Genomic DNA, 10,421 nt, shown 5'->3' with positions numbered 1-10,421 from the left:
TCCATACGTGATATGGAGTAAGAAGGAAACTTCCGAAGAAGAGAACATTGTTTTCGCAAGTTCCTTTAGTTTTACCGTGAACATGCGGAAACAAGACGTGTGATGTGTGTCATGGATCAAGTGTATGATAAATACTTGAAACAAAAATGTTTCTTGCTGTCTAGTTTTCGAATAATTTCCTATTAACAGTTTCCCTAAAATCAGCTTGTAGTAATTTGAGTTTAACTATTACTGTTCGGAAACTGCGACAGCATGTTCGGCCTACTTATTGAGTAAATGCTGTCCTTACTCGCTATCGCTCGTTCGGACTTAACTAACGGATAGCCCCTACTAGTCAGTAAACCTAGGAAAATGCTTGCACCTAAATTGAGGTGATCTCTGCGGGGGGGCTGCCCCCCCGCAGTGGCCGGCGCTTCCGACGGCGGGTCGCCGGCGAACACTCGCGGCCTACGGCCGTCTCGCCCTGAATCATCTAGGAAACACTTGCTACTAAGACGGTAAATAAGTCACACCTTGTAATCAGCATAACTTATTTGCATTAAAGGGAAAGAAAAAAGGATTTGTAGTGCAAGTAATATATTTTCTTTTGTGTTTGGCCACGTAAAATTCAATGTCCCGCTAACCAATGCAAATAAATACCATAATAAACCATATACCAAAAGCAGCAGATCTTGAGAAATGCTTTTTTGTTTCCTTCGTAAAGGTTTTTTAGGAAAATAGAGTATTCTGGAAAATGGTAAATCGTTTTCGGGGAAAAATCTCTTCTGCAGATGGTTTTCACCAAAATGCGAAAAATGGTTCCATTTATTAAATTTTTTGGTGAATAATCTATTCTGGGGAATGGTTTTCTGGCGAATGGTACATTCTGGGAAAAATATTTCTGGGGAATGGTACATTCTGGGAAATTTTTTTCTGGGAAATGGTACTTTCTGGGGAATGGTTTTCGGGCAAATTGCATTCTGGCAAAAAAATTCTGGGGGATGGGTTTCGGGCAAATGTCATACAACCAACAGATGTATAATTGGCTACGTGACAGAAAGCGAGCTGATTGGGAGGGAGCCAACAGGGGGGAGGGAAGTGAGTATGAATGTATGTTCCGCCATAACTCTGGAACGTCTGGACAGTTCTTTATCAAACTTGGCACGCATGTTTTTTGATATTGAAGGAATCAGCGCAGGAAGGAAGGTTGACAAAACGGGAGGGAGTCTTTTACAAAGGGGAGAAAGTTTTCTTTGTATTTGGAACGATAACAGTTGTACAAGTGGATGGATGACAAAAGGGGATTTCTGAAAGAGTGGGATAAGGTAGCCATTAACTTGGGGAGGTTCAAAAACCTTAAAAAAGCTTTATTTCGCTTTGCATTTGCAGGTGGCTGGGGGACAACAGAAGGAGGAGCTGACAAAGGGTAGACACATTCAAATGAAGAAAAACTGTTTTGTTTCTTGCATCATGAGCATTTTTATTACAAAAATATGTACAAGTGGTTCAGAGACAAAGGCGCCCTGAGAAAGATCGGGCAATCAGTTAGTTAAGTCAAAAAAGATTACAAAAATAATCTGTGATTGTCACACACTTTATAAGATTTTCTGGAAACCACTTAGTACATGCATTGCTGTGATTTTTGGTTCTGGCAAAGGGAAATGCTGACGGACGAATTTAAAAACGGTACGACGAATTTAAAAAAAAAGAAGTCTGTTGTGTGCCCAGCTAGCACCGACTCGTATATCAATGTACGAAAATTTTCGTAAATATTTCTCAACGAATTCGCAATCCTAAATAAAGCTAGATAAAGTACGCCCAAGTTGATTTTCAATCATATATAATGATAATAGCTGACCTGCGCACTAAAAAGCTCAGTAAAATTTTGCCGCGATTTGGACAGCCGAGCGTTCGGTAAATTTTTTATGATACCAAAAGTTACTAAATATCCGTAAACGTGGATATCCACCTCCAAAATTTTCACCGAATCACTCGGCTATCTTAATCTCGGCAAATTTTACCGAGTTTTTAAGTGTGTAAATGCGATTTTCAGCACAGAATTGTATAGCGTTATGGAGCGAGTCACGTTTAATAGGATATTATCGTACATAAATATTTATATAGTCGGTACGCTTATAATTATTCTTAATCATGCATATCGCCTCCAAAATAGTACGGATAGCCCAGTTTTGCGCATCAAATCCGATATACAGTAATGTTCCGATTTTGTCAGCTTTCGATTTTGTCTATCCCCGATTTTGTCTACCAACGATTTTATCAACTTTTTACCCCGATTTTGTCAGCCTATAAATTTTGCTTAACTTTTGTGCTTTTAAAGATGATTTATAATACTTTGCAGCCTGCTTGAAACTGTTCTGATTCTCTGGGGAGAGTTTTTGAATAAAATGATGCCTCCTTGCGAGTTATTCGGGGTCAAAATTAGGGTATTTTTATAGTAAAAGTAATTAGCTCAAAGCTAATGCGCACCAAAAAGTTTCTGGACCAGTGTGCTGTGCACGGTTCATTGAGCTTTCGGTTGACCAATTGAGGGTTATAATCTGTACATAATGCTAATTTTTATCTTTTATATGCCAGAATCTTACGATCCGAAAAATTTGAAGATCTGTCAAGAAAACTGCAGATGCATTCCATTTACCAGTGTTAGCGAAGATGTTTAAACTTTGTATTAGTTCTTTGAACCTTATATTAAATGTATTTGCATCGCGACATGCGAAGATCTTACGATTACAATAATGTAGCTCTAAGATAAAAGAGTCAACCTGAAACTGAAAAACTAGTTTTTATGCATTGGGTTTTATTTCACTGAATAAAAACATTATGCTGATTCCAAGGTGGGCAAAATGGCTTTTTTGTGTGAGTGGCTCTGATCGAATCGAGCAGTCGAATCGAGCAATCTAGTCGGGCAGTCGAATCAAGCTGTTATATCAAGCAGTCTAGTCGAGCAGTCAAGTCAAGCAGTCAAATCGAGAAGTCCAGTCGTGCACTTGACTCGGATAGTCGAATCGAATAGACAAATCGAGCAGTCGAATCGAACAGTTTAGTCAAGCAGTCTAATAGTCAAGCAGTTAAGTCGTGCAATCGAGTCGAGTAGTTAAGTCGAGCATCGAAATCAAGCAGTCTAGTCGAGCAGTCTAGTCGAGCAGTTCAGTCGAGTAGTTCAATCGAGCAATTGAGTCGACCAGTCCAGTCGAACAGTCTAGTCGACCAGTTGAGCAATCGAGCAGTCCAGCAGCCGATCAGTGAGGTGACTAAGAATAGAACAAGCGAATGGTCGTGGGCTCGAATCTTAGTAGAATCAGGCCATTCGATGTTAAAGTGACTTTAGCATGGGTTTATTCTCAGGCCCCTCATCATCCTTCATGCTGAGTTCTACATTATCCCGAAGACACTTCTTTTGACTAGTATACTGGTATGAGGACCTATTGAGGTTTGAACCTCATGAGGACTCACCAGTTCTAACTATAACGAGGCGAAACAGGTTTGGAATAGTAGGACATGCATCGAAGCAAGGGTAAAACCCTCATACACATAAGCACGCATAAAAAAATATAAGCTCATCGTTTACTCAATAACGAAAAAGTACAGAAATGCAGTGCAGAATACAGCATACACCAGGGCAACATTACAATAGATCAATAATGGTGTGGTCAAAGTAATACGCCCATACAAAAAAAAGAATAGAACCCATTGCTACAAAAGCGTGACGTCCTTTCAGGGGCCTGATTTTAGTAACCGATAACCCTCTTATGACGTCCTGTCACAGACCTGGTTTTGGCTACAGACAAACCTCTTATATACAGGGGTTAGACAAAATGATCGGGACAGGCGAAATTTTGGCGAAATTCAAACGGCCATAACTTCTACAAGATAAGACATTTTTAGATGAAACCAATTGCATTTGACGAGAAATTTTTATAGTTTTCTCTAAAATATTTCAAGATTGGCAATGGCTAGCTGACACTGGAGATATTCCGATTTTTTTCATCGCTTGTATCTTTTTCTGCCATAAAAATTTAATAGTATTCATATTTAATCCCAAAATTAGACTTCATTTCCAGTCGATTGGTGAAAAGAGCTCTGGAAATGTGGCTTTTTAGTGAAATTAAAGTACACGGATCGGATGAATCGTGTGTTTGAGTCAAATCGGTACAAGAACAAATGGTGAAAATTGAGGGGGCTTTCCTTTCTACGACAGAATTTAACACTCAACCCTACATCATTGCACGTAAATATTTAAACCAATTTTTTTGTTCAGGGAGTTTGCTTTCATGGTGTAAGAAATTCAAACTGATTAATGTTTTCAGCACACAGAAGTTATCGGCCATCTATCCACCTGTATAATCAACTTCAATAAATAACAGCATTTAGCAATAATAGTTATGTTGCATGTTATGTGTGGTAATCGGTATTATCACAACTAATGGAACAACTACCCTAATTGCCGTCAACGCATTGCTGGCACTGCCCTGCACGTGTAAGCAGGTATCTCTGTGAAAAACAAAACGACTGCCTCACCTACGATTTTGTTGACCGAGACCAGACCGCAAGCTGGAGATTTGTTGTAAAGCGCAAAGTGGAAAATTGTTTTTCTGTTTTCCTATGTCGTAACAACAATCAATGGTGTTTTTATTACAACTTCGTTGATTTTTCTTAGCCCGTCAACGTGAAGATGGTTCAATTACCAAAATCAAATATTCTTTTTATGAAGCTTGATTTGGAAATTTCTTCTAAAAAATTGAAGTCAGGAACTGAAACAGTACTGAAAATGTTGTTACTGGCGACGTTAAAATTAATACGATTTTATCTGATAATGCAACAATTTTTTTATATTTACGAAATTTCTGATGTGTGCTTTTTTATATAACCATTTGTGTGGTAAAACTGCAACATAATCTCAATCAAAAAAAAAAATTAGGAGAAAATTTCTGTGTTTCAACCACCGGCGCGCGGACGAACGTGATGAACTTTCGCTTTTCAATAGCCTTAATTGCAGCCTAATCTTCACCGCAATCTGTTGGAGGTTATGTTGGTCAAGTGATTCGACAAAAGTGTGCTAGCTAATCGCACGGGTGAGAAATAAAAACAAAGGGAGGACATTAGATTGACATGAATCTACAGGGGCGTTTCTACTCGCGGGTGTTATGCCACAGACGACATGGGTCGAATGCAAGGGAAGTCGTACAACGGTTTATTTGTTATGTTTTGACGTACCTACGACTACGTTCTACGGCAACGCAGGGCGTCACCAAAAAATGTTTACCCGATTGATCGAAAAATCTTCCACGCATTGATCCGAAAAGAAATCCGATGTAATCCTTAAATCGATTTAACTTTTGATCGGTGAAATTTCGCAGATATATTAGGAGTGTTGAAACTTCCCGTTTTATACTAAAATATGTAATTAAAATCGGATACAATATCTTAGTTAAAATCGTTATGAATAATATGAATATGAATGACAAAAGAAATTGAGACAGGAAAAGAGGAAAAACGGGCTTGAAGACGAGTACAACCGATAGAACGAAGACAAAAAACGGGTCAGAGACCAATTAGGACTCAGAGAAAAGTCGAAAACTCAGCAATAGAAGAAACAGCAAGCAGAAAAAAGGAAAAACAAAAGAGAAAATTTCCCTACGAGACAAGAAAATTAATACGGAACTGAAAACAAGTGAAACAAAAAGTTGATATAAGACTAGCGAGTGAAGAAAAAGAAAACCGTTAGAGGAAACGAGGAAAACGGGAAAAAGAGTTTAAATGGAATATGAAAGGAGGAAGATGTGGCAAAATATGGGAAAATGGGACAAAAAAACAGGAAAAATTTACTAAACAAAAAGTTGAAACCGTAGAGAAAATAAACGAACAACAGGAAATACAATAGGAAAACCGAAGAGAAAAGGAAGCCGAAAATAGAAAAAAAGTGATAGAAAAACAAGACAAACGGGCCGACAAAAAGAGGAAAAACGAAGCAGACGAAGACGATAAATAAGAAGGGAAGGAGTTAAAAAAATACGAAAACTGGAAATAAAAAAATGAAAACCATGAGCAAAAAAAGAAGACTGAAACTAAGAAAAAATGGTACAGGAAATTATGAACGGAACAGAAAACAAAACCTAGAAAACCGCACAGAAAAGGAAAAAAATACAAAATTTTCACATTTTGCCCGGGATTGGAAAAGAGAAAAAAGAAAAAACGGAACAAAATCAGAGGGTACACAAGACACGACCGCATAGGTGACGTAGGACTACGTAAGTTTCTTTGTAGCGATAGTAGGATGTATGCAAGTATGCAATAATACGATTCTTCATGTATACGTGCTACACACGTAACGTTTATCAAAGTAGTAACATTGTTCATACGTTCAATCCTCCACCGATTACGAAGTTATTTCCATGAATTGATGGAATCTATTTTATTAAAACGAACCAAACTAGACCAAACAGTAAATAAATTTTCATGACCTGTTTCTACGTTGAATAGTGTTTTTCCTCTGGGAATCGGTAGACGGTACGCGCGAGTTTTCAAAAAGCTGAAAATTTGCGCAAAACTTTTCTGTGGATTACAAAACAAAAACACTGATAATAAAGCATTTACAAGCTGCAGACGTTTTGGAAGTGGCAGAAAATATCGCACGTGACCAGAAAACTTATTCCTGCCATGTGTTGGTCGTCCGCAACGGCGAAAAATTCAATTTTTCCTCGTTGCCTGTTTAAGTATGGTATTAACTGGACAAGAAAATATAATAAATCGTTGTGTGGCCCTTAAAAGGACCGATTGTTTGACAATCATAACTCCAGCTTGCAATAAACTTGCACTAACGCACTTAACGTAATTTTCTTTTCGGTAAATTGCAGTACCGATAACCGCAAACCAGGTATGGCTTGTTGCAACGAACCAACCGGAAAGCCTCAGCAGCTATGCAATCGACGAAGCCATTCGTATATGGTCATGAGTCACGATGAAATACCATTCCAGGTGGTCAGCTGCAAGTGACGTGGGTTAATTCTGGTCTTTTTGTTGTCGCGAGCAGTCCGTCCGCGACACAAGTCCGTCCGTCACCAATGCTAAATTAACGAGTACAGCTACAGTAATGCGTAGCGTCATTCCTCTCTGGCAGCAACAAGTGAACGACTTCCTGGGAACAAACAAATTAAAATAAACAACTTTACCTCCTTTGCCCAGGCTGAAATTGAAATCCTCCAGTTTATTCAACGTAGGTAATGGAATGACGGACCATGAAAAATAGGCTGGACATTCAATTTTCAAATTGTATAATTCCATTCTCTGCGAAGCACAGCCGATTCCTGTCGCTTGCTCTGGTATATAACACGAGGTAAGCCCGCGAACAGCGTTATTTTTTTTACAATTTCGGGCAGCTTTGCACAAACCAGACATCCATTAGGTGAAAGTACTATATTTCATCTCATAAAAAAAAATTTAAAAATGTGTTATTTTTTAATAGAATTTATTATAGCTCGTTAAGGAAAAGAGATAGAGAGCTACAGTATTTAACAAACTTGCTTATTTTAATGTGTTTTACAACTTTGCTGCACCATACCTTTTTGAACGCATTTAAATAAACGAAAATTTGTATCACCCTAATGAAACCACCAAAATCACAAACGGTTGCTATAACGCAAAAATGAGTTATTTTTAAGACGTAGTGACTATATTTTATTATTAAACTTCTAATAAAATATAGTGCATCTTTCTGCACTATCAGGGTGACCGAACTTTTGCTTTTTTAAATAATTTCAAAAAAATTTTCTTCCAAAGGTTGCAGAACATACTGTTTTAACAGATCAATTTTGTTTAATATAGTAACTGTCTATCTCTTATCGGTTGCGAAATATAATGATGTGTCAAAAAGGAGCACTTAAAAATCAATTATGCTCAATAACTTTGCAGACAATTTTTTTATTCCATTCAAATGTTCTACAAAGTTATTCAGTATACTAAAATACATTTTTTCTTTGAATACTGTTTTTCAAGAAGATGCATATTTAATGAGCTATAACATTTTTTTATCAAAAAATAACACATTTTTCAATTTTTTTAATGAGATTCCTTCAGAGTGTTCCTAATGGAAATATTTTTTTATAGACAAAATATAGTACTTTCACCTAATGGATGTCTGGTTTGTGCGAAGCTGCCCGAAACCGAAAAATTTTTTTTTGAATATTGCAAACTTTTTTTTTCATATATTTTATTACTGTTTATGAAATTTATAAAACTGTTATTTTATAATGTGTATTTTAGCATATTGAATAACTTTTGTAGAACACTCGATAGCAGTAAAAAATCATATGCAAAGTTATTGAGCATAATTGATTTTTAAGTGCCCCTTTTTAACACATCATTATATTTCGCAACCGGCAAGCAATAGATAGTTAATGTATTCAGCAAAGTTGCTTATTTTAGTATGTTTTGCAACCATTTGAAGAAAAATTTTTTTTTTAAATTATTTAAAAAAACAAAAGTTTGTATCACCCTAATAGGTGCATTCACGGTCACCCTATAATAGTGCAGAAAGATGCGCTATATTTTATTATTAAACTTCTCTGAAGATATCACCCTTGAAAAGTTACGCATTTTTTACCCAATTGCTAACGTCCGCGTTTTTCAAAATTTGGCCACTGTGCCTGTGCAAATTTCCTCCTACGCCATCCAAATCAGAGAGGTTCATTTCAGATTTCAGCTTTTTTGGACGATTTGGCGTGGAATTGCTCAAGTTCAAATTAGTCCAAAGTTGAGTCTAATTTAATGTTTGATGAGTTCAACGTCACTTCCAAGTTCAATTTTGAGCTTAATTTTAAATCCAATTCCAAGTCTAATTGAATTCTGATTTCAAATAAAATTTCAAGTTCAGTTTCAAATAAAAACTTCAAATCCTTTTATAAGTCCGATTTCATGTCTAATGCCAAGAAAAACTTCCAGTCGAAATTGCCCTAAATTCAAGTCCAATTTAAAATCCAATTTAAAATCCAATTTAAAGTCCAATTTCAACTTGATTTCTAGTCCAGTTCTAAGTTTAATTTATTGTTCAATTTCAACTTTAAACCTATTGGAGTTTAAATCCAATCGCACCCGACAGTCCGGAGTTTTGAACCTAGTCGGCTGAGTTTGTGATAAGTAATAATAATAGATTCGCCCAGAGCCGTAGCGTGACATTGTGGCGCCCTTGGCGGAAACCCAATTTGGCGCCCCCTCCTTTACTAAATCAGTGTTCCTTCCAAAATGGTCGATCAAAAGATAGACGACGGCATATACAACTCTCTCGTGGCCTTGATGATCGCTCCTTCAACGTTTTGGCCACAAAATCATTGGAGTAAATGCTGCGTTTGAGCTTCCCCAAAAACTTTCTATTGGTCACAGTTGGGGAACGTTGGGATAGTTGATGATCGTCGGTACAATGTTTATTTTCAGCTGGTTCATCTCCTCTTGTGATCTCTTGGCACGAAGGTCCAAGTCCAGGTCCGGCTAAAAGACCACGGCAACTTGGTAGGTTCCAACCGGGTGGTAGTTCCAAAATAAGGCAGCAACTTCCGGTAGGTACTTCGTACTGTATCTTCGTATCTCCTCGTTCACCATAAACCCCAAACGATACAACTGCGTTTGTCGCTGATCGTCAGCTACAGAAGGATCTTTTTCAGGAACTTGGCGCAGAAGATATAGTTGACATCATTGTTTACCTTCTTGGAGAGGGACGTAAAATACTCGGTCCTCTGCCAGTCGTTGCCATCCAGCGTCAAATAGTTTCCATCACTCATTATAACCACGATATTGAGCTTCACCGATACCTTTAGCCGATCTCTGGGCGATTGCCCACTACTCAGACACGGCCAGCTTCGACTGATGTTTCCGTATAAAAAGTTTAATTTAGCCAAGTACTTCTACATCGTTTAGCCGGTTACTCCGACCTCTCGGCCCAAGGTGCGCAACGATGAGACCGTCTTGCAATCGAATTTCATCTTCAGCTGCTCCGCGCCGCTCAACGCTTTCGCCTTTCTTGTAAATGCTAGATTGGCTCCATTCAGCGGTGGACTTCACGATGTCCAACTTCTTCGCTATGGGGTGGAGTTGGGAGTACGAACAAAGCATCGACCGTAGTTGTTTAGCTGTTTTCGCTATGGCTGCTGCATGCAAATCAACTGATAACGTGGTGTGAAAAATTGCTAAAGTCAGTCATTTTGCATGCATTGAATGTTATTGCTTTACAGAAACGCAGGCCCTTTTTGGCGCCCCCAAGAGCTAGCGCCCTTGGCGTGGGCCAGTCTGACCAACCGCACGCTATGGCACTGGATTCGCCATTTTACGGTTTTTGTCTTTCCAGGCCAAACCAGGTTCACCACGTTTAGTTTATGTCTGGGCACGCTAGTGATCAAATTATGTGTACAGTCCATATTAATGCTATTGAAGTATAT

The sequence above is a fragment of the Sabethes cyaneus genome, chromosome 1 (genome assembly GCF_943734655.1).
Source record: "Sabethes cyaneus chromosome 1, idSabCyanKW18_F2, whole genome shotgun sequence".
Taxonomy (NCBI): Eukaryota; Metazoa; Arthropoda; class Insecta; order Diptera; family Culicidae; genus Sabethes; species Sabethes cyaneus.
Note: the sequence above shows the minus strand (reverse complement) of the source record.